Here is a 25,734-nt window from a genome sequence, read left to right on the forward strand (position 1 = left end):
CGCTGAGATCAACGCCTTCCTAAAAAAAAAACACTGCAGACCCCAGGGAAACACCTCAAGACCTGGCTCTTCGAATAGTAGCAGCACCTCGTCCCCCAGAGCCTTGAGACCCTAACGGGTGAGTAGCATGCTCTATAATTTCCATGATTGATTGATTGATAGAGCTCCATCCGCATCGGAGCTTACGCCGCCATTTTCGCCACTTAGTTAAAAGTATCATGTTCTCCACATTTAATAAAGGCTTCCTGCAACACCCAGCTTGTGCAAGTCCTTGTTTTGCAGCTGCGGTATCTTGTAGCAGTTGACCAGCAAAGGGCTGACTACAATGTCACCCACGTTTCCATAGAAGTATGGTAACGTACCATAGCCTATGAGAATAACAGGTCGCACGCCTGAATTATTTTAAAGGATCTCAGGAACAGTTACAGTCTCGCCTGCAGGGATGGGTTGTGGTTGCAGAATAGCACTCATCGTTGATTGAGAAAGTGGGACCGTTCTTGCAAGTGGTCGGATGGCAGGGACTTGGATAGGTAATGCAGGACCAGTAACAGGAGACCCCGGAGACCAACCCCGGTGTCGCTTCTTTGGTGGGCCAGAACTAGCCATAGACACTTGATCTATAGCCACACAGCCCGGGCTAGGAGACGTAGAATGTGGCACATGTCTGGACAGCACTGTATTCCTCCCACCATTATTACTGCCATTAGCAACGTCAGGGGCACGTAACGTAAGAGGGACTAAGCGGAATGCCTTCCCTATGAGCTGCCCCAGCAATGCCGGTGACTTTACGATGCCTTTGTTTCGTGGCACAGACAGGTCCTGGGTCCCACTCAGGTTAACAACAGCAACTCCTTTGGCTGGACTGTATGAGGTGCACTCTGTCTGCATAAAGCCTGACTTGTACCCATTAGTCGTTTTACTTTCTGGCGTTGAAGAAGGAGATCCTGAACAGTTGGGTTTCATGGAATGGCTACCAGCAGGCGAAAGCCGGCTTCTACATTCTTCTCTATTGCCTTTCCAGCAGATGAGGGGGCCCTTTGACAGAGCTCCTTGGGAGTTCCTCACTATGTAGTACTTTAGGTGCTTCTTCTTCTTCGGCTGAGTTGTGAGCTTCAAGTTGATATGGTTCGAGAACTCCGTGAAATATCGAAATCCCCTCTCACCACAACCTACGCAGTTTCTGGAGAAACCTAGAAGTGCATTTTTTCCATTGTCATCTGGTAGAAACCGTTTGTCAGCAGCACTCACCAGTATGTGCTCAGGAGGATTTGGTGTTTTAGCTCAGACTAGAAAAAACCCTGCTGGTACCTCGATCTGCTCCAGGCACACTGACACCAACCGAAGGTCTTTTCCAGCGAGACAAAATCCGTCTGTCGTCCAAGCACCTTCTGAGGCTGGTTTCTGGGCGTACGGGAGAGGTGGCCTATTGCTATCAGACAGGTCTTCCTCCTTTTTCGGAGACCGTCTGGCCGGTGGTAAGATTGAAGCTGCCATTCTGCGTGCATCAGTGGCCAAGTTCTTTATTCAAGTCCTCCACTCTGGGCTTCACGTCTTAGCCAAAAGCAGATACACAGTTACCTTCTGGGGTGAGAACAGGATGTTAGAGGTCTAAGTAGAGCGGAGTAAAAAACGGCCTTGGCACAACACTGCTGCACCGGAGCGACGCCTCAATGGAATTGTGAAGTGCTTCCTCAAAACGGGCAGATTTAAGTTGCCCAGCATATGAATTCCCCATGATCTACTGACAGTGGTTTCAGTCTGTTGAAAATGCATTCATCTTGGTTTCGGGGAGCCAGCCATCAGAGAGGCCCGAGGCCAAGTTGCCTAAAGCCTTGGCAATCATACACCGCCTGGGAGCTTCGAGGCTGTAGCCGGCTAAAGCCTGATTTAGATCCCGATGCTAGCAATGTTCCATTCAAGGAAATTGCTGCCTTGGCGGCAGAAATGCACTATCTCACTTTAGAACGATAGTGTTACATTCTCATGGAAAGAAGCTCATTTAACGTCTTCCCCTGCACTCTGCATGTTGTACTCTGATACTTAAGATTGATTGTTGGTAAGGATAATCTCTGTTTTTGTATCTCCGTCCCACTTTCAAAAAGGCCCCTGTGCTTGGAGTGGTTCAGAATCCTTTACCATTCCCCCTCCTGCTTGCCTTGCAGTCATAAATACAAATAGTAACCTAATGCATAACTTTTGATATCTCATCCTCCTGTGTGGTCAGCTTCCACAAGGACAATTGGACCTGAGGCGCTCTGACATCATAAAGCTAAAGCAAGATGTTGTCTGACATGAGGGCCAATCTGTTGCCTAGCAAGCTGGCATCATAAAGCTAAAGCAAGATGTTGTCTGACGTGAGGGCCACTCTGTTGCCTAACAAGCAGCAGGATACTTTTATCTTGGTAATGAAATGAGTAGCAGGGTAGACAGGATGCCCAAATGAAAACTAAAATTGTAAGATTAAAGATATTAGGGCATTTTTGAGACTTCTAAATATTTATGAACTTAATTTTGAGCATAAGAGTCTCAACTTCCCTATTGCTGAACTGGTAGGAATTGCCTAGAATGATGATGGTGAACATGCTATTCATAGCTTTTATTATTCCCATTAACTGTAGCATAGCCCTTCCTTGCTCAGTTTATCAGCTGACTTAATTGCTACTGGTGTACCATATCCTAAAACAAATGAAGTGAGATGGGTACTGTGATGGTTTTAACCTCTATCAAGAAGGGAGGTAGGGAAAGTTTACTTGTACAGAATTATGACTCTTCTAATTGGAAACACACTCCTCCCAAAACAGTCTATAGTTGGTTACTATTTATTTCTTACAGACCGGACAGTTGGAGTGTATCACTTATACACAATGAAGGAAGAACTAATCATCCTGGAATACAGTCTTGGCTTAGAGTCTCTCATGGTGGATTTTCCTCTTCTAGCTGCACTGCTTCCACACGGTGACCATGGTGGGTACTTCCCAAAAGGCAAACAGAGAAAAGAACGGACACTACAGTCACTATCTGTCTCTATTATCTATAGACTATGAGGTGCTCCGCTTCACCAACATTCCGAGGTCACCAAAAGTAGTGAGGTAGGAAGGGTACTGGTTGGGAACAGGTAAAGGGTATAGGGTTCTTGGGTCAAGGGTGTGCCAAACATGTACTAGCAAGTGCCCTCATTTGCGCCAAAACCCCCACAAACCCTTTCCCTCCAACCTCCTTTTCCACCCTTCCCTCCACATCACTTGCCAGGAGCTACGGTCCCTTTGGACCATAGCATTGGGTATCTCGGTGTCCTGTGCCCTCAAGGATCTACTGGATACAAGCACGGTGTATGTTGTTGGCTCTCTCTCTTCTTGAAGTGTCGCGTCGACTTCTGCGGGTCTTCCGACAATCTCCTTTCTTCTCCTCTCCACGTCCACCGCAGCTCCGCTCTTCAGCCGCTCAACACCCTCCTTCGTTTCCTCCTCTCCTCTCGCTGCGTTGCTCATCACCCCCGACTCTCCACACCTGGGGTAACCTTCGTTCCGCTCCTCCACTCGTCCGTTCTCTCTCTCCTCCCCGCGAGAGTGGACCGCTGGATGTCAAGCCGAAGGGCGCCCAGCTGGGCGCCATCTTGAAGTTCTCAGCTTTCCCGTGTTCCTGCCACCCTATATCACATTGCCTCTCTTCTTGGGATGGACGATCGGGCCATTCTGACACAAGGAACCTGGATAAGTAGTCCACATTTCCTTGTAATTTTCCTGGCATGTGTAAAGTCTGAAAGGAAAAAGGTTGTAAGGCCAGGAACCATCGTAAGACTTTAACATTGGTATCCTTATTAGTGGCTAACCATGTCAATGGGGCATGATCTGTTACCAGGAAGAAGGTACGTCCTTACAAATAGTACTGTAGGGGTTCCATGGCCCACTTTATGGCAAGGCATTCTTTCTCCATTGTAGCATATCTGGTTTCTCTTGGGAATATTTTCCGACTCAAGAATAGCACTGGCTTAATTAGGCCTTGGGAATCTGGTTGTCATAGTACTGCTCCCAGTCCCCTATCTGATACGTCGGTTTGTAGTACAAACGACTTCTTGTAGTCAGGACAAGTTAATACTGGGGCATGACCTAATAATGTTTTTAAGGCCTCAAAACTATTTTCTTGCGACTGACCCCACTTAATTTTGGCTCTTGAAGGTTTGTCTCTTAGTAAATCTGTAAGAGGGCTTGCCACTTCTGATAGTTGTGGAATAAATATTCTATAATACCCCACTAATCCAAAAAAGCTCTTACTTCTCTTCTAGTGGTTGGTTTAGGAATATTTTGAATGGCTTCTAACTTATTTATTTGTGGTTTGAGGGTCCCCTCACTGATAGTATACCCTAAATAATCAATCAGATGAGTTCCCAATGTGCTTTTCTTTGGATTCATGGTCAGTCCTGCCTGAGTCAAGGTGTTAAATAAGTTCTTAAGGTGTTCTAAATGAGTCTCCCAATTGGGGCTGTGTACTACGATATCATCCAAATATGCGACCGCATATTTTTGGTGTGCTAGCAGTAAAATGTCCATAAGCCTTTGAAAAGTAGCCGGAGCTCCATGGAGTCCAAAAGGCATGACTTTAAATTATTATAACCCGGAGGGCGTTGAAAAGGCTGTCTTTTCTTGAGCTGACTGGGTTAAGGGTATTTGCCATTTATTTAACCAAAAGCTACTGGCAGACATGACCCGAGCCTCCCCCAATCTTTCTATCAGCTCATCTACCCGGGGCATGGGGTAATTATCAAATTTGGAGTGAGCGTTCACTTGTCGGAAGTCTATGCAAAAACGAATGCTTCCATCCGGTTTGGGCACTAACACGATGGGAGAGCGCCAGTTACTCTTAGATGGTTCAATTATACCGGCCTGAAGCATCTTTTCAACCTCTTGTTCTACTGCCTCTCTTCTAGCCGCAGGAATGCGGTATGGCTTGACATTTACCACCTTTCCTGGTTGAGTTATAATATCATGGGCTACCAAAGATGTCCGCCCTCGGCTACCTGAACTATGCCCGGGGTACTATTCCGGCAGTTGCTCTAACTGTTGTTTTTGGTCAGCAGATAACTTAGGTCCCATGGTTGGTGTTTCTTTTTTCTCAGTAATATCAACACTCTGGGGCAAGTCTAATGTTTTATGGATTGTTACATGATTAATCACTTGCACTGCCTTCTGGTCTTGGGGCACAGCCTTGGGTTCCTCCCATTTCTTAAGTAAGTTAATGTGATAAGTCTGCAGTATTTTATTAGTATGTGGTACAGCAATTCTATAGGAGACTGGAGTTACTTTTTGTAAGACAGTATAGGGTCCTTGCCATGTTTCTAACAATTTCTTATCAGAGGAAGGAAGGAGTATTAAGACCTTGTCCCCTACCGTTAATTCTCTCATGTGGCTAGAGCGATCCTACTGGGTTTTCAGTCTACCTTGGGCCTTTTCCATATTCTGGTGGACAGTGTCCCATAGCGTATCTAGTGTTTCTTTTAAGGTCTGCACGTATCCCAGTAAGGGTTTGCCCTCATCTATCTCCTCTGTCCACTGTTCAGCTGCGATGTCTAATAAAGTGCGGGATTTCCTCCCAAAGAGAAGTTCAAAAGGAGAAAATCCTGTCGATTTTTGTTTACGTGTTCGAATTGCAAACAGCACTAAGGGCAACTTCCTGTCCCAGTCCTTTCCTGTCTCTCCTATCAGTTTCTTGAGTATAGTTTTAATAGTTTTATTGTACCTTTCCACCAGACCATCCGTCTGGGGGTGATACACTGCCGTTCGAATTTGATGGATTCCTAAAACTTTACACACTTCTTTCATCAGCTTAGCTATTAAAGGAGTTCCTTGGTCTGTTAATAGTTCTGAAGGGAACCCCACTCGGGAGAAGAAAGATACCATAGCTTGAGCGACCTCCACTGTAGTCATGCTTGTGAGAGGAATGGCCTCTGGGTATCTTGTGGCATAGTCTACTAGTACCAATATGTATTGGTGTCCCCTAGCAGATGGAAGAAGGGGTCCTACTAGGTCCATTCCGACCCGTTGAAAGGGAACATCAATAATTGGTAAAGGATGTAACTGACATTGTGGGCAGGCAGCGCAGAATTTGGCAGTTTCTCGATACACCCCCGGCCAATAGAATCTCTCTAGCAGATATTTCAATGTCAGTTCTTGTCCGTAGTGGCCTCCCCCTGTTTGGTTGTGTGCTAACTGTAACACTTGTTCTCTGAAGGCCAGTGGTACTAGTAACTGCTCCATCTTAACCCCCTGTCCTTCACTGGCTCTGTATAACAATCCTCTTTTAACAAAGAAATATGGTCCTACCTTCTCTGGCTCAAACTCCTGCACTTGATTCCAGACATTTGTCAGGGTGCTGTCATCTTTCTGGCCTGCACGAAAACTCCGAGCCGGAGTATTGCCATTTTCTGGAGAAGAGAGTAGACATGAGGCAATATTTTGACAGGCAGAAGTGTATCTCTCCTTGTCTCTTCTTTTCTCATTTTTAGACTTTTTTCCGTATCTCTTGGACTAGTTATATTTTCACCGGAAATGGGAGCTTCTTGTAACCAGTCCATTTCCACTTCCTGATTCGATACTGCTGTCAGATACTCATGAAACCGGGGTAAGTCGGTACCCAGCAGCAGGTTTTCTGGTAATGTGGGAACTGCTCCTACCTTCCTTACCTGAGGATATCCGTCTATCTATAGCAACACTTCCGCTAAGGGGTATTCTTTAATGTCTCCATGTACACAGGAAACCAAAACTGTTTCCTCTAAACAAATAGTGTAATGGTACTAAGTATTGTACCACCACGGTCTGATGACAACCTGTATCTAGTAAGGCTTCAATAGTTTTACCATTAAGGCGAATGGTCTTCTTATACCTTCTTCTAGGAGCCCCAGTTACTAGTACTCTGCCTCTTGACCACCCCACCTCCATGGACTCTGTACTGTCATTGTTTAAAGGGCAGTTACGTGAAATATGTCCCCACTCTGCACATCTAAAACACTGAGGACCCATGTTAACTAGACTAGTAACTTTTGGAAACGTTTTAGGACTAGTTTTGGGCGCATAGAAGGGTCTTTTCTCTCCACCCTCTGTGGAAGTTCTCAGGGTATATTTGGGAAAATTAATAGGGTCTCTGCCTGTGGGAGCTTTAAAGTCAGGAGACCGATGATATGCACAAGCCAATTCAATGGAAGTCTGGGTTGTCAGTCCCGGATGTTGCTTTAGCCATGCTCTGGTGTTACTAGGTAGGGCCTCCAGATATTGTTCTAGATAAATTTGTTCAGTGACTTCTTCCATTGAGGTAGCATGAGGTTGGAGCCACAGATTCCCCAGGTCTCTAACCCGATAATATAAGGCCCGTGGATTGTCCCCCGCGACCCATTTTTCTTTTCGAAAGCGGGTCCAATAATACTCATGGTCACAACCCAATCTTTCTAAAATTGCTTTCTTTATCTCTTGATATGGGGTCACTCCAGCTGGGTTGGCCGCTAGGTACGCTGCCTGTAATTCTCCAGATAGTAATGGTGCTATATATTGGCCCCATAGTTCGGGCGGCCAAGTAGCAGTAGCAGCGACCCGTTCAAAGTTAGTAAAGAAGAAATCGGGATCTTCCCCTTCTTAAAATTTCTGCAAAACACTCCCAGGTATGTTAGGATGTACTCGAGCATTAGAAATAACGTCGGTGAGTTGCAAAATGGCTGTATCTTGAACTTACTGATTGCTCGTTAACAGAGCAGCCTGTTCTTTTATTGCAGCTCGGAAAGACTTTTTTTGAGCATTTTGATTCTGCTGCTCTAACACCAATTGCAAATGTCTCTGTCCTTCGGCTAATTGGGTTATCATATCCTGCACAGTTACAGGTTGCATCCTCTTGTTTCAGATGATAGTATCCCACTTCTGACACCACTGTGATGATTTTAACCTCTGTCAAGAAGGGAGGTAGGGTAAGTTTACTTGTGCAGAATTATAACTCTTCTAATATAAAACACAGTTCTCCCAAAACAGTCTATAGTTGGTTACTAGGTTACTATTTATTTCTTACAGACCGGACAGTTAGTGTGTATCACTTATACACAATGAAGGTAGAACTAATCAGTCCTGGAATACAGTCTTGCCTTAGAGTCTCAGGGTGGGTTTTCCTCTTCTAGCTGTACTATTTCCACACGGTGACCAAGGCCGGTACTTCCCAAAAGGCAAACAGAGAAAAGAAAGGACACTACAATCACTATCTGTCTGTATTATCTATAGACTGAGGTGCTCCCCTTCACCAACATTCCGAGGTCACCACAAGTAGTGAGGCAGGAAGGGTACTGGTTGGGAACAGGTAAAGGGTCTAGGGTTCTTGGTTCAAGGGTGTGCCAAACATATACTAGCAAGTGCCCTCATTTGCGCCAAAACCCCCACAAACCCTTTCCCTCCAACCTCTTTTTCCACCCTTCCTGCCACGTCACTTGCCTGGAGCTACGGTCCCCTTGGACCATAGCATTGGGTATCTCAGTGTCCTGTGCCCTCAAGGATCTACCGGATACAAGCGCGGTGTATGTTGGATGCTCTCTCTCTCTTCTTGAAGTGTCGCGTCGACTTCTGCGGGTCTTCCGACAATCTCCGCTCTTCTCCTCTCCACATCCACCACCGCTCCGCTCTTTAGCCGTTCAACACCCTCCTTCGTGTCCTCCTCTCGGCGCGTTTCTCATCACCCCCAACTCTCCACACCTGGGGTAACCGTTGTTCCGCTCCTCCACTCGTCCGTTCTCTCTCTCTCTTCCCCGCTAGAGTGGACCGCTGGATGTCGAGCCGAAGGGCGCCCACCCGGGCGCCATCTTGAAGTTCTCAGCTTTCCCGTGTTCCGGCCAGCCTAGATCACAGGTACTCTGCCACTTGGCTGGCAATAGATCTCTTTATCTATGTCCTAATGTACATGCTACAGTTGTTTGGAGAGTGTTAGCAAATGAGGCATGGGATTCAGAGAATTGTGGGAGGTTAAAAACACAAATTGAGTTTGATTTTGTAAAGTGAGGTTGATTTTCAAAATAATACAGACTCCATAGAATTGATCTGTTTACCCTTAATAAAAATCAAGTTTTTTTGTACTGCTTATAGTAAATTTGCTAACAGTGGACTTTTCCATCTGCAGATTATACGGAATGACCAGCAGTTGCAGTGTTTCACAACTGAATTTCTCTGCATTGCCGAGACTGAAGAATTTTTTTTAAAAAGCAGTCTTCTGGTATACAGCATCATTTCACCAGTTTATATAGTAAGTAAATCTCACAATCATTACTTTAGGCATTTAAAAAGACTTTCACAGCATCTTAATCTCCTCACTACCTTCCAGTGGGGGCCTGTGCTTGAATATCTTTTGTCAAGATGGAAGTAATATGGATCACATTGTGTTGGTCATGATAGGTAATAAAAGACTGACTGCTTCCAACGTTACTTAAACAGCATTTAGATCCCAATGCTAGCAATGTTCCATTCAAGGAAATTGCTGCCTTTGCGGCTGAAATGCACTATCTCCCTTTAGAACGATAGTGTTACATTCTCACGGAAGGAAGCTCATTTAACGTCTTCCCCTGCACTCTGTAAGTTGGACTCTAATACTTAAGATGTATTGTTGGTAAGGATAATATATTTTTTTTGTATCTCCGCCCCACTTTTAAAAAGGCCCCAATGCTTGGAGTGGTTCAGAGCCCTTTACCATTCCCCCTCCTGCTTGCCTTGCCTTCATGAATACAGATAGTAACCTACTGCATTACTTCTGATATCTCATCCTCCTTTTTGTGGTCAGCTTCCACAAGGACAATTGGACCAGAGGCGCTCTGACATCATTAAGCTAAAGCAAGATGTTGTCTGACATGAGGGACAATCTGTTGCCTAGCAAGCTGACATTATAAAGCTATAGCAAGATGTTGTCTGACGTGAGGGCCACTCTGTTGCCTAACAAGCAGCAGGATACATTTATCTTGGTAATGAAATGAGTAGCAGGGTAGACAGGATGCCCAAATGAAGACTAAGATGGTAAGATTAAAGAAATTAGGGCATTTTTTGAGACTTCTAAATTTGTATGAACGTAATTTTGAGCATAAGAGTCTCAACTTCACTATTGCTTAACTGGTAGGAATTGCCTAAAATGATGATGATCATGCTATTCATAGCTATTATTATTCCCATTAACTATAGCATAGCCCTTCCTTGCTCAGTTTATCAGCTGGCTTAATTGCTACTGGTGTACCATATCCTAAAACAAATGAAGTGAGATGGGTACGCTGCCACTTGGCTGGTAAAATATCACTTTATCTAGGTCCTAATGTTCATGCTACAGTTGTTGAGAGAGTGTTCTCAAATGAGGCATGGGATTCAGAGAAGTGTGGGAGGTTTTCTTTTTTTTTTTTTTGTCCTCATATTCGCCCTTGGTGACCATATGGTAACGAGAAGATATGGGAGATGACAGAGACACTGACCCAGATTTACTGGTGGGGGATTATAGTGATACAAGCCGGAATATCCTGCAGTGCACTACATCAACCCTTTAATCGTCACTTGGTACCATCTAGGCTAACGTACTGCTGTATACTACCCGCTTTCGTAGCCGAAGCCGCCCTTGTAAGGTATGTATAGCAAAAAGGGGCCAAACAGAGAGACCCCTCCAAGCAGCGTAATCATAGGACATGGGGAAAAAAAAAAAAAAACCCATGATGATCTGATCCATGATTACCAATTCAATAGTAGCCAAAATCTTCTCTTATTTTGGTTCCCAGCCCTAATCATGTCCAATTTTGACATCTGTAGCAGAGAAGCACGCCACTCTGTAAAGAGAGGAGGTGTCTTATCTTTCCAACGTTTGCATATTTCTCTTCTAGCCAGCAAACAACCATAGAAGACCAATTTTTTTTTTACCTATGCCACATAATTCTGGTAGAATACCAAAAAATACTAGCACAGGGCATGGGTTGATTTGGGATCCTACCGCTAGAGAAAGGGAGACGCAGACCTCATTCCAAAATGATGTTAAAGATGAACATTCAAGAAACATATGGACATCTGATGCGGCTATCAAACCACATCTGGGACAGGCAACCAGAGCATTATTGGGGAATTTAGATAAACATAGTGGGGAATAGTAAGCCCTGTGCAATGTGAACAGATGGTTACGGCGAAGCCACGAAGGTTTCACAGTGTCCCCCAAAATTTTAAACGATTCTAGCCACAAATTCTCCACATCCATGTTGGCAATATACGTTTCCCAGAGCGAGTGGGGGAGCAAAAATTCACCATCAGTCTCGTCTATCATAAGGTTGTACCAAAAGGTGATCTCTTTTTTGAAAGGTGGTTTATCTATCAGGTGGGTTACCAGAATACTCTCACCTCCTATTTTGAATCTGCCCCTAACCTGACTATAAGCCTGCGCCCAACTTTGAATTTGAAGGTATTTAAATCTTGAGAAACGGGTTCCTATTGTTGAACTCAGAGCCTCCCATGAAAGTAAGACACCCTCAGCAAACAGGTCACCCCAAGATAAGAGTCCGGCTTCTCTTACAGATAGAGCTAAACTATCTAAGAGCCAGGATGGGGATCCTGGAGAGTCCCAAAGTGGAGCCCTGCTATGATAATAGTCCATTTTGAGTCCACGTCTAAAATTACCCCATGTTCTAGCTAGGTCCCTCAGTATCTTTAGCTTGAGCTTCTTGAAGTATTTAGGGTCACCAAACTTTAACAAGAAATTCGCCGGTCTAACTTTTTCCCCCTTAAGAAGTGCTGAGAATAGTTTCCCACAGCCCGTACCATTAGGGGTCTTTAAAAGCATCCTAACATGGGAAAATTGAAAGGCCCAACCGTAATATTGGAGATCTGGTGCTGCTAGGCCCCCTTTTTCTCGGCGACGTCTTATCTTCTTCTAGGCCAGTCTGGGTGTAAGAGAAGTGTGGGAGGTTATAAATACTAATTGAGATTTGATTTTCTAATGTGAAGTTGATTTTCAAAATAATAGACTCCAATGAATTGATCTGTTTACCCTTTACAAAAATCAAGATTTTTTGTACTGCTTATAGTAAATGTGCCAACAGTGGGCTTTCCTTCTGCAGATTATACTGAATGACCATCAGTTGCAGTGTTTCACATCTAAAATTCTCTGCATTGCAGAGACTGAAGAAAATAAAAAAAAGCAGTCTTCTGGCATACAGCATCATTTCACCAGTTTATATGGTAAGTAAATCTCACAATAGTTCCTTTGGGCATTAAAAAGACTTTCACAGCATCTGAATGTCCTCCCTACCTTCCAGTGGGAGCCTGTGCTTGAATATATTTTCTGTCAAGATGGAAGTAATATGGATCACATTATGTTGGTCATGATAGTTTTTTTAAACTCTTTATTCAAGACCGATCAAAGCATTGTATACCATTTACAAAATAACGTAAGCATCCATCAGTTAATTTTAACGTTTTCTCCCCAAACTGAAAGACTAGCAGCTGCCCCGGTTAACAGTAATGTGATCTTCATTTCCACCCGTGGGGGGAATCAACAATATAACAAAAGGCAAACATTTCCCCCTCCCACCTACCCTCAACATCCCACCCATGTCCCCTCCCGTTGCCTGGTCGCATTAGAAATCCTCTATGTACTGTTCAGTTCATACGTCTTTATTTCGAAATATTTCATCATAAAAGACAATCATAAAAATGAGCTCAAACATCATTCCCTAACCATTAAAAACACTCTGGCAAGACAAATCATCGAGTAAAAATTATGTTACAACAATATAACATATATACAATTAAAGACGTACTAAAATATGTTTATAAAAACAGATTGGAGAAAATAATCAACTATCTGTAAGGTGCTTGGCTCTGATAATCCACGACCAACCCAAGAACTTTGCAACTGCAATGACCACTCGTTCTGCTGTCAGTCCTCATAATCCGCAGCGCCTCCAGCCCCACCCGTGTTCTCAAATTTTTACAAATAGGTTTTAACCATTTGTTCTGGGGTGCTGAATAGGCTGGGCAAGCAAAAAAGAAATGGCCTAGTGACTTTTTTTGGTCCTCAAACCAGGGGCAAAACACATTTGTCTGTCCAAGCCATTTACTGGTGAATGATCTCAACGGAAGCGACCCAACCCTAAACTGGTGAAAAGCTTCCTATCACCACTCTTGGTGATGGTATCCCAGTAAGCCTCTAGAGAAGGGTCAAGTTTGAGCTCTAAGAACCTACCAGACAGAGAGGTGTTGTCTGTCTGTGCTATGAGTTGTTGTCTTACTGTGGACCAATATAGAGCTTTGAATTCCTTTTTCGAGGGGAAGACATTATTATTCGGAGCGATCCAGAGATGGCTTAGATCCATATTTTCCAGGAGCATTCTTACTTTTTTGAACCAGAGAATATTGCTCGAGCCCACCACAGATCTGACATCCAAGATTTCATTAGCAAAAAGTGCCAGTTCCTGGGTTGTCCACCCTCTCCTCCACAAGGCAACAGCTCTGAAACGTGCTACATCATCAATAGGGTGACAACCCAGGTCAAGTAGCAGTGGCTTCAAGGGGCTGGACTGGGGAAGGCCAACAAGATTACGAAGGAATTTATTTTGAACTCTGACTAATGGTGACGGGTCCGAAAAAGCCCATAAGTCCGCGCCGTACAAGATCGCTGAACTTATTTTAGCATTGTAAATTTTTAAAGCAGGACCTATCCTTTTGGTCAGTGAGGTTCTCTGTACCTTAATTAAGCACCCTGTTTCCTGAGCAAACTTCAGAGAGAGTATCACGCTGGGGTTTCCAGCTAAGCCTGTTTTCCAATACAACCCCTAGGTAAGTCATGACTTTAACCTACTCTAAAACACTGCCATGCAAACTAACGTGGCCCAACTGCGGTCTATTTTTAGATAAGACCATAAATTTAGTCTTTGTTACATTGACCTGTAGATCATTATCTTGGCAGAATACCTCAAACCTGTTTAGGGCGGACTGGAGACCCTTCTGCATTTTAGATAGAAAACGGGTGTCATCCGCGAAGATAAGTAGTGGGAACTTATTACCGCCTAGACCAGGGGCATCTGTAGGGAATACTGCGAAGTACTGCACTACCCTGTTAATGAACAACAGAAACAGGGTTGGTGCAAGTACGCACCCTTGACGTACACCCAGGGAAACTGGAAATCTCTCTGTAACCTGCCCCTGTTTGCCCCATCTAACCTGCGCGAAGTTTGCTTTGTGTAGTCTGATTACTATTTCAAGGAGTTCAAGGGACATCCCCAGTGTTCCCAGTGCATCCCATAGCTTAGCTCTTGGAACTAAGTCAAAGGCAGACTTTAGGTCTACAAACGCTGCATAGATAGTTCCACCACCCAGAATAACAACCTTCCAATAAATTAAAATAAATCTAAATACCTGCCCAATCGTGCTTACACAGGATCTAAAACCAGCTTGTAAGGGGGACAAGACATTCTCTAGGTCCATACAAATCTGGATCTTAGCGAGCACCATCCTAGCTATAATTTTCTGAATGGCATCTATTAAACTGATGGGGCGATAATTCCCCGGAGCAGAACGACCTCCCTTTTTAAATATAGACAGGATCTCCGCTCCTAGCCAAGAATCTGGGATTTGTGCACCCTTCGCGATAGCATTGGCAAGAAAGGTAATGTAAGGCACCGAATTAATTTAATCAAATTTAAATAGATCTGCCGGGATGCAGTCCATACCTAGTGCTTTTCCTCCTTGTACCATCCTCAGTGCGTTCTTTACATCTTTCCCAACAAATACTTGGGAGTGGCTTGGGGTCAGTACTTGTGGGGAAAGAACAGGGGGGGGGGCACTGTCACAGGTTCAGGTCCCCTTAACTGAGACTCAAAATATTCGACCCAAACTGCGGCACACACCTGGTTATCCGGGACTTGGGATTCCACTGCGCTTCCCCATTTAACTATCTGCCAGAACTTTGTCTGGTCTCTCGACCTACTTGCCACTAGTTGATCCTGCCAGTGCTGATCATCCCAGTCCTTTTTGGCCTGTTTTTGGATTTTCCTGTATGCAATCCTTGCTGCCCTAATGTCCTTGGTATTCTGTAATTTAATGGCTTTCACCAGAGAGCCATAAGCAGAGCGGCATGATTTATTGTACCAATGATTGGCTGGTTTAAGAGATGGTAGTTTACTGGGTTTGGCACTTTTGGAGAAATGGGATTTCAATACCCCAAAAAGCTGCTCATGAAGAGCACTAGTTTTAGCAATCTGGTCTTCTTGTTCAGCCAGAGCCTGTAAGGCACACAAAGTGGTAGAAACCTCCTGAGAGATCTTGTCTGAAATTAGGGGATCATCGACTACCCTGTCCCACCGGACCCTACGCCTATCATTGGAAAGAAAGGCTTTGGCTGTTAATATCTCAGTGGCTCTGACAGTCTCCAGACCGCCTGCAGTTTTTAAGCTAAGTAATAGCGGGTTATGGTCGCTCTCAGGGCGTGCAGATATTATCATGTCCTCGAGAAGGAACAGTACTCAACCTTGATTAGAATGTAATAGATTCTACTTGAATTGATACCATTATCAAAGGTTACCCGCCCGATTTATCAGACCTGGAACGACCATTAACAGCTCTCAAACCCTGCTCGAGGCAGAAGCCCAGCCACTGTATGGCCACTTCTGTCCACTTCTTTATCGGGCTTAGGTCGAGGCAGGGGATATTCTACTGTGCATCTTCCTCTGCTAAAATATCTTCCCCCACAAGAAGTAAGGGTTCAAATGTACCATTGAAATCCCCTGCCACAATCACGAGGCAATCCATCCCGACAGAGTTGAGAATGAGATCCAGCTCTTTAGTCATTCCCGAGTTCCGCCCCCCAGGCTGGCCTCTAACATATATATTAATAACAATGATCTCCATCTCATTCGGCCGCGACAGTCTTATAACAAGAATGTCAGGGTTAAGCAATATTTCTTCATTGGACCTGTAGCTGAGCGACTGCTTCACCCTGATGGTCAGGCCACCTGACTATCTACCTCTTTTGCCTCTAATAGCAGGTTTAAAAAAGTTTAAATACCCCAGGCGATGGATGAGATCAGGGGCCCAACTTTCTTGGAAAATGAGGATATCATGGTCCTCCACAAAATCTTTCCACTCTGCTATTGAGGTTTTACTCCTCAGGCCTGCAATGTTCCACGAGACAATTTTTAACAGGTTTTCCCTAATAGCGTGCTGGATCTGACCAGACTCTGACGGATTTACCCCTATTGGTCTCCTTCCTGCAATAGGGCCCCCACTTGCTGAGGAGCCTGGGCACGACCTCACCAAACATTGTTCGACCGCCTCACCCCCCCCTAACCTTCCTCGCTACGATCTCTCTGTCATGCACTGGGGGCATCCTGGGTGAAGGGCAGAGGCCTAGACCACTACCAACACTATCACCATCCACCACTGCATGACGCTAAAGGTGATCCGCATCCCTACTCAGTTGGCATGCTGTATCTTCCCTTCCCATTGGCTGGACCACCATAAAGCCCCTATAGCTGTTCTCAAGTCAATTCACCCCCTCTAGACCAATAAGTGGGTCAAATCGATTTGTCAGGGGCATATGATACTCAGCCCTGTCCTTCGGTTTTACACCAAAAGATCTAATATTACGAATAAAGGAGGTGGGATTGGTTGGTCCATGGTAAGCATAAGCATAAAAGTAATTTAGGCCCAGGGTTTGAACATCTCCCACTCTGCCGAACCTAGGATCCTAGCAAATGTACTCTACCACCCTAGGATCTCTAAAGTTGACAATTACGCAGTCACCCTCTATATCCTTCTATCTACGACCCAACCAACTCACCCTTCTAACATTTAATATCTTTGCGTTTGAGGAAGGTGAAAGTGGTCTGTTCCAGTTGAGCCAGTAGGTGACTTTGTTTTTCAACTCCCTATGTGATTCAATTTTATCGGCTCTAGTCCCTGGAACTCCGGCCAGAATAACCGTGTACGGTACTCACTCTGGGGGGAGTTTGATACAAGGCAGCCGCTGTATAGTACCTTCGCTTCCCTGTGGAGTTGTCCAACTAGGCGGTATCTTCCCTACCCGCACAGAGGGTGCGGGCTGGCTACTTGCCAACTCCCGTACCCTTTTCCCCGGTAGGACCAGATAAATCCATTTCTACGGGGCGCGTCTCAGCACGAGGTGGGGGGTTTTGGTTGTTGGCCCTGTCATTTTGGACTGGTTGGGCAGACTCGCTACCACTTCTAAGCCCTGGGGACAAAATGGTTGGCTTTGGCGCTTGGACCCTCCATGCCTTTCGCTATCCTTTCCAACGCGCTAGAGTTAACTAGTACTAACTTTTCGAGTTGCTCTAGTTTTGAGTTAATCAATGTAATTCTCTCCAAAAGAGGTAGTTTCAGTGATTTAAATAATTTTTCTACTTTGTCGAATAGCCCGTCATTTGCACTACTTAGGGTAGGCAGTTGATTTGGACGGGGGATAGCCATAATTGGACTAGGGGACTGAGCAGTATGTTGTGATGCTGGGTTTGAGATGGTTGTTTTTGATATTTTTTGCCGCGCCACCCTTCTGAGGACCAGCCCCTCTTTTCCTTTTGCCTACTGAATGAATTGCCATTAGTTTTTTTCCGGCTGGTATAGCCTGATTTTGGATTTTAGTTGTGGCACTATTAGGCAGGGGAATTCGAGTCCCTACTTTGCGACGCACTAGACACAGAGCAACCTGTGGATATATTTATTGAAGTATCAACCACAGAAGTATCAAGCCTGACCAGCGATAGGCTGGATCTCGGACTAAGGGTGACTAGGGGGACAGTTGCTCCTGGTTGTTCTGGGGTAGTAGCAGACCTATTGGTACCTAGAGATGAACGCTTCCCCGTTAAGAGATCCAAGGACAAGCGTTTTTCCGTTAGGCTATTTCTTTATCCAATACCACTGCAACCCTTGTAATGAATTGATCTATGGTACTTGTAACCGCCCCCCCCCGGGGTGGAAAGTGTAACTTTTCGACCCTTCCCAGAGCGAGATGCCATTAGAGATGATGGGTAGGGGACTCAGGCACTGGAAATAACAATCAATATAGACAGAATGTTTAGATGGATTCGGGCAGGGATGATCTTCAGCGCAATAACAATAGGTATAACCTTAGAGGGAATGCTCTACACAAACCCGGACTTAGGGGGGTGGCCCAGCCCCGATCGTCCTCGGACGGGCTCATATGGGCCCGCCCTTGGCCCGGGCTTCGTTCGTGCTGAGCCTGCGCACGTCCTGCATATCGCGGGCCTAGGTGGTGCTAAGTAGAGGGAGATGGGGGCGGGAAGAGGGCCCAGCTGCGGCGGGTGATTGCAGTTAAGCCTGCTGGTACTCGCAGTCCCGCCCGGGTGTCTGCCAAAAGTTTCACAGCAAGTTCAGCCCAAATCGGCAAGCAGTTCACGATATCCTCAACACAGGGACCAAAGAAGGCAGGTTATGTAGAGAAAGTCACTGCACCACAAACGGCTGAGAGCGGCACCCCTCTATGTACTGTCTCCCAGCTAATATTGTAAAGACATATACTGTTGGGTGAGCAATTCAAGTTGTCCGTGCGGTGTTCCAGGCTCCCGTGTTACCTAACCATGCTATCACTCACCCTGTCCAGACCCTACGCTCGATCACCCTGCGATGGCACTAGGTCTAACCCTTCCAGGGCCATCAACATGATCCCCCACTCCTGTGCTATGGGATACTTCCTCTGACCTTTCTCCTCCTCCCTTCTCAGCGTCATTCCCTCTGCTCTGCCCCACTTAACCAGTTCCATCTGCCATGCGGCCGTCCCAGGTGGTCTGGGGGATTTCCACCTCATTGTCAGAGCCCTGACAGCTATCAAAAGAGCTGGATCCAAGAATCTCAATTTGGCCTTCAGCGCCTTGGACCTTTTGCGGAACCCCACTAGGCAGTATAAAATCTCTTCAGGTACAGGCAAGTGAGTTGTATTTCTAAGAACCGGACATATCCAAGCCCAATATCCACGTAGACATGCACATGACCAGAGCATGTGCAGGAATCCAGCCTCCTCTACTCCGCAACGTGGACAGCAATTTGGGTGTCCGGGAACATTCTGTGTAGCCTCTGAGCGGACAGGTACACCCTATGCAGTACCATTGTTTGTATAAATCTAAATTCCACATTCCGCGACACCCTCCTGGGATGCTCCAGAATAATCTGCCATGCCTTATCTGTGAGTATTATGTCTGCGTCCTGAGCCCAAGTATACCGAAGCATATCCTGCGGAATTTCTGCGTGTGCTCTGACTCCAGAATGTACCCAGCGCACTAAGTGTCCCCCAGCCCCCATATAATAGAGCAGGTAGACCATTTCATGTTGCGCGGGTTGAGTTTGTTGTGGTGCCCAGGTGTTCTGAATGTAGTGCGAAACCGTGGCATGTAGCAAATACAATCTAGGGGGAGCGCCTGTAATTTGAAAAAAGGACTCATGGTCTAGCAGAGTGTCATCACCAAAAAAGGCCCCCACCACCACGACCCCAGCCTCCGTCCATGGGCGCAGTATGTCTCGTGTTAGCCTGCCCTGATGCGTCAGGATACCCAATAAGGGAATGTTCGCCGCATATGGCTTTACTGATGAGGTGTAGGACAGTGCTCGTCTCCAGCACAATATGGCCGTGTGCAGGAGCGGGTGACAATCTGGAGGAAGCCGCCTTTGTGGTAGCAACAAGAAGTGCCGCTCTCCCCGTGCCAGTCGCTCAGGTGTATAGTCGATCTCATGGAGGTTCCTACCGGCCACCCAAAGTGAGAGCCACTGGATTTGGCTGGCATAATAGCCCTGAAAATCTGGGCCCCCCAGGCCCCCCGAGTCGGTTCCCAACTGGAGCTTGCGAAGGCTAATGCGTCTCCGACCATTACCCCAGATCAGAGTAGTTAGAATGGTATTAAGTGTGGTAAACAGTTGTTGGGGGACGGTCACAGGCAGGTTTACAAAATAATACAAGAGGCCGGGGAGCATAACCATCTTGGAGATTGTGACTCTGCCCATAACGGACAGGGGCAAGGAGATCAAAAAACCCACGCTGCTCCAGAGCCGGGTACTGGCATGCTTAATATTACCATCAATTTGGTCCTCTGGTGATCTATATACCTGGATCCCCAGATATTTGAACGTAGTCTGTGCGACCGGTATCTCGTGCGTCTTGAAGCGGATGGAAGCGGATTGTAGTGCCTCATTGAAATAAAAGGCCATCGATTTTGCTGGGTTGATGACCAGGCCCAATACTTCCTCAAAGCGGCAAAAAATATCATAGAAAGCCGTGTGATCTGCTTCTAAGTCCCTGAGGTACAACAAGATGTCATCTGCGTATATGGATATCAAATTATGCTTACCCCTGATCGATATACCCATCTGGGCTTCATGAGCCCGGAGTGCTATAGCCAGAGGTTTCAGTGCCAAAACAAATAAAATCGGGGACAGGGGACATCCCTGTCGGGTGCCCCTGTACACAGAGTAACTATCTGACACGTACCTGCCCGTACGGGCCCTGCCCGAAGGGTCTGTGTACAATAGTCTAATCCACCTCAGGAGGGAGTCGGGAAGGCCAAAGCGCCTCAGGGCCTCAAACATAAACGTCCATGACAGGGAGTCGAACGCATGTTTTAGATCTAACGCTATACTGCCTGCCCGGGGATATTCCAGTGGAGTGCTTGTCATGAGGGCATGCAGTCTCCGAGTGTTCAGGGACGTACTCCGTCCCGGGAGGAACCTGCATTGATCCTGATGCACCAGTGCGCGTAGGTGGGATTGTAAGTGCAGGGCTATGGCCTTACTCAGGATCTTATACTCCGTAGAGAGCACTGATAAGGGCCTATAATTTGCCATGTCCAAGGCATCCCTGCCGGGCTTAGGTATTGATGTAACCAAAGCTTGCATCGTCGTGGCCGGTAGATGTCCTTCCTCAAACGCTGCCCCGAACACCTCATCCAGGACAGTTGCTAGAGTGTCTAGGTATGTTGCATAGAACTCCACCGGGAGTCCATCTATACCCGGTGTCCTATTGCGGTTAAGGGAACTAATTGCCACCCGTATTTCATGTTGCGTAATGGGCCCGTCCAAGTCCCTCTGTATATCCTCCTACAGGGTCGGGAACGGGAGACCATGCAGGAGCACAGACACACGTTCTGGGTCCTCCAAGTCAAAAGGAGCGTATAGTGCTCTCAGGTGGTCGTGGAACGCTTTGTTTTTCTCAGATTGCGTGCGGGCCAAACCGCCGGACAGGTCGCGTATCTGTGTTATCACCGGGGGGGTCTGGTCGGCCCCGTACCAGGCGGGCCAATAGTGTACCTGATCTATCAGCATCAGCGCGCTGACGGCTTGAATATTCTTTATAATCAATGTTTCTCAGCATCTCCAATACTTCCGTATGATCTGTATTCCCTTTCTGCAGCTCCCCCTTCTTCTCAGGATCTACACTTGCCTCCCTTTCCAATATCTGTAGGCGGTTCTCCACCTCAGAGTTTCCTGTGAATTTCCTGTCTGGATCATACCAACTGGCCTATTGCAGCGCCCCGTACCACAACATTCATGGCAACCCATACTATTAAATTAGAAGAGGCAGAGTCCCAATTTTCTGTAAAGTAATTGGACAATGTGTCAGAGAGCGTCGCGCGGAAGGGACCATTCTCCAGAAGGAGCGGGTTGAGACTCCAGGTAGGTACAGGGTTCGGCACCCTTCCCCAATGGAGGCTGAGCAACAGGGGTCTATGGTCAGGTAAAGTTTTGGCTAGGTACTCTGGGCTCCGATCCTAGAAATCAGTGACTGTGAGCATAGAAATCGGTTTATCAGAGTGTGGAGGTTGTGTACAGTGGAATAGAATGAGTATTCCTTGTAATCTGGATTCAAGGCACGCCACGCATCCATCAAGCCCCAGCCCTCCGCCCAGGTTAGAAATACTTCAGACAGCTGCGAGGCTCCAGTCATTTGGAGGGGGGGGGGGTGTGATCTATCCAGATCCAGGCTCAGGACCATGTTCCAGTCTCCGCCCAATACCCAGGGGACGTTCACCCAGTCCAAGAGTGCCAAACCAACTGTGTGCAGAAATGTATCCTGCTCATAACTCGGGCGTATATACTGCAGAGTACAATTCGCCATCTAGGGTGCCTGAAGGACTGGGTTCTTTGGACCCAGCGGTGCCAGGGCACAACACCTGAAACCTTCGTGGGTAACCTGCTCCGGCGTACAAGTCACAGAGACACGGGACACTTCCTTCGGCGTCAAAGAGTCAAGGTTTATTTACTGCAGGGAACACAGAAGTCACAGGAAGTACATCGAGTGTAGTTCGGGGAGACTGCTTCAAATTGTATTTGTGAATCGCTCCTTTTATACAGTTTTTACCCATAGGATAACATGATACACAATAGTTTACAACCTGGTTCCCACAAGTCGCTCTCAGAGGGGTCGCTTAGATCACTTTGAAACACACAAGATCCGGAACATAAGTGCGGAAACATTTGGCGGTTCCCAACTGTAAAAACCCATCTTCCCACCATTAGCAAATTCCAATCAGCAATAAAGTAGATCGAAAGAGGAACGAAGACAGGTGCAGGGGAAGACGGAGACAGTAGGGAGATCGGAAAGGGTGTAAAAGGGGAGTGTCGAGAAGCACGAGATACAGGCATCAAAGGGACGTGCCTAATGAGATGCACGGCTGAGACAATAAGCCCGTGCGGCAAGATGAGCCTCGAGCGGCGCCATCTGCCTTACAGTAGCATCCCCCTCGTCATAAAGACACTTACAAAGAACATGTGTCTTCCGCAAATATCTTGGGAGTCCCAGGGTCGCGAAGCGGACAGCGTCCGTTCGCTGGCTACTTGAGGGCAAGAGACAAAATGGATGCCGTATCTAAGATGGAACCCGTGGGTACAGATGACAAACCCACATAACAAACGAACGGTTTAAGTTAGCACAGCGAAACTGCGCACACTTACAAAACTCGTCATTTGCGGTTCATAGATACTAGACTCGACCATATTCGTGCGAGTTAAAAACACCACTTACAATTGTCACGGAACCTCAGACGCTCCTTTTGCCCTCATGTAGGCAAGCACTAGTCGGAATCATACTCGATATTCATCAGACCATCAAGATGTCGCTGTAGCATAGCTCTGTCCAACCGAGTCCCCTTGGTAACAGATGGTTGTCTCATACACGTTGTAGCACAGAGGCCACATAAGGCAGGACCACACTGTACACAAAGGCAACACGTGAACAGGAACACTACCACAACCCCGATGATCGTCAGAATCTTCCAACCCCAAGTCGACACCAGGCCCCAAAACCAACCAAGTAGCGTCCAATCCCCTACATCCACGTGTATGGATTCGGAGATCTTGTGCAACTTCGAGATGGCTTGATAGACAGTTGGAGCATTATCTGGAATGAAAATGCAACAGCTCGAATGGATCACTTTACATACCCCACCGCGATCTGCTAAGACAACATCTAAAACCATACGGTTTTGTAATGTCATAAGTCTCTCCGCCTGAAGTTCTGTGGTGATATTACCAAGGGCACTGGCAGTAATGTTAGCTGTCGATTCTACCACTCGAGTCAAATGTCTCAGGTTCCTACTATTAACCATAGGTCCCCAAAACGGGAGGAAACCCTTGAAAAAGTCTCCTGCCTCTTGACCGGCAGTATCCTCTTCGCTAATTACGCCTCGTACAACTCTAGTCTTATGATAATCGGCATCTACAGTAAACGTCGGAGGCAACAGATTTGCAACAAAACATGAGCCCATGAAGTCTGCGGGCAACCATGTATATGCACGATCATGACAGATGAAGTACGTACCCTTGGCAGCCAGAAGCACAGGGATCGGGGACATTGACAGAACGTAACTTTCAGTGCAAGCACTTACTCCAAGTGAGGCTTGCGAACCACGACCCACGATACAAAAATTACCAGTGTGGGGTACGACCCATATTGGAGGGGAGCTTTTAAGCTGCTTTTCATTAGTGAACGTACTATATTCCCCTCTATCCGGTGCCCTATAGGCTTGTACCTCTGCCTTAGGGATGAGAAAAGCATCATAGATCTCATCTTCCAAATCCTGTATTATCATCGATACCACCCACTGCCACGAGGTAGGACCCGGTTTGGGGGAACGTTCTGAAGAGGGGTGGAAACCTAGTGCGCTTCGAAGCATTGTTTGGAATGCTCGAGCTGACCCTTGGGAACTATACGGTAACACCAGATATGGAATTCCCTTACCCGTAGTATGTGGCATCAACCCACACACCCAACAATTAGTAGTGTTAACCACTAACTGATGCTGATGGAGGAGCTGGATAAAGGAATTGTTGCGGAATTCTACACGTCTAGCCTGTTCGTGTTCTGGTAACATATGAAAGGAATGAGGAGAAGCAGTAGAAGTAATGTTAGGGTAAGGAGTAAGAGTAGGGGTAGGAAGTAAGAAGTAAGACATAGTGTAATACACCCCACCCGCCAAAAATGCAGAAGCAGTTAAAAACAAAACAAACAACTGGGATACAAAACATTTCGTACGACTTAGTTTCTGCAGCTTGACTCTATATGCCTGAGCTCCTTCCAAGTCATTCAGCTTTGAAAATGCCATTTCCCTACGACCGTCCGCAACGTTTCTTGACGCACTTCGTTCTGTGCAGCAATAGTCAATCCCCAGGAGTTCCTAGGAACCGACGGTCTTTAACCTAGCGTCAAGACCTACTGTCCAGAAGGAAGTACGCGCGCGGCCCTACGGCCCTCAATACACAATATGTATATATTAGCACAAAAATTCAGCTGTGGAAGGAAAAAGATACAAAAATCTCAATATATGTACAAACAATTTTCAATAATACGAATGTTCAAAGTTGATCATAGGAAACGAAGATATTGCAGTTATCAATTTCAGCAAAGCAAGAAATTTTATTAGTCCTTAATGCGAGAACGCAAAGAATATCGATGTTTCCCGGGACGTGTCTGCTCGTCAAATAAAGGATCTGTCGAAGAGACAGCGTCCTGCTGATCAGTTCGTTGGTCTGGTCTTGAGTCTCTTGCTGACAAATGTTCAACAGTGGCTTTCTGCTGCGCTGAGGGTTCTCCAACAAGCTGTGCGTCGCTAAAAGGTACAAACGCCGGCAATGTTTCTGTTTCTGTTGACGCAATGCCTTTCCTTACCCACGGGTCTGCCGACAAAGGAATAGGGACTCGCTTACAATGGGTAGCATGTACCCAATTTTTCCGCCCCTCTAGACGAACGGCAGTCCTCGTGGCCAGGAGCACCTGGTAAGGTCCGGTGAAGCGAGGGTCCAGATTGTTTTTTCGTGAAAAATTTCGGGTAACCACCCAATCTCCGGGCTGGAGCTGGTGGCCTGGACCCTCCGTCTGCGTCGGCAAGGCGTCGTAAACCTGTTGATGAATTAACCTCAGTTTAGCAGTCAAGTCATGTAAGTAATCAATCAACATCGGAAACTCAAGATCAGAGAATATTCCTGGCCTAGGAACCCCCCACACATTCGCAGGACGGCCGAACACTATTTCATAGGGACTGAGCCCTATTCGGGAGTGTACAGTCGCCCTAGTTGACAGTAATGCTAGAGGCAAAGCATCAGGCCACGAAAGTCCAGTCGTAGCTTGAATCTTCGCTAATTTTAGTTTAAGGGTGCCATTGTACCCTTCAACCAATCCAGCTGACTGGGGATGATTGGCGCTATGGAATTTCTGATTTATTCCAAGGCCCTTACACACACTCTTCATCACACTTCC

General features: G+C 46.4%; 1 protein-coding gene and 1 pseudogene across 1 annotated transcript in view; one reads left to right on the plus strand and one right to left on the minus strand.

The window, feature by feature from the left end:
• LOC147708272 (uncharacterized) overlaps positions 1-25,734 on the plus strand; it is a 413,470-nt gene that overhangs the window by 228,087 nt on the left and 159,649 nt on the right. The window contains exons 13-14 of the mRNA XM_086925333.1: positions 9,136-9,258; positions 12,083-12,203. The gene's annotated coding sequence lies outside the window, so the exon portion shown is untranslated. The remainder of the gene's footprint in view (positions 1-9,135; positions 9,259-12,082; positions 12,204-25,734) is intronic.
• Positions 403-1,735, minus strand: LOC147708273 (GREB1-like protein; annotated as a pseudogene).

The sequence above is a fragment of the Lissotriton vulgaris genome, chromosome 6 (genome assembly GCF_964263255.1).
Source record: "Lissotriton vulgaris chromosome 6, aLisVul1.2, whole genome shotgun sequence".
NCBI classification, from domain to species: Eukaryota; Metazoa; Chordata; class Amphibia; order Caudata; family Salamandridae; genus Lissotriton; species Lissotriton vulgaris.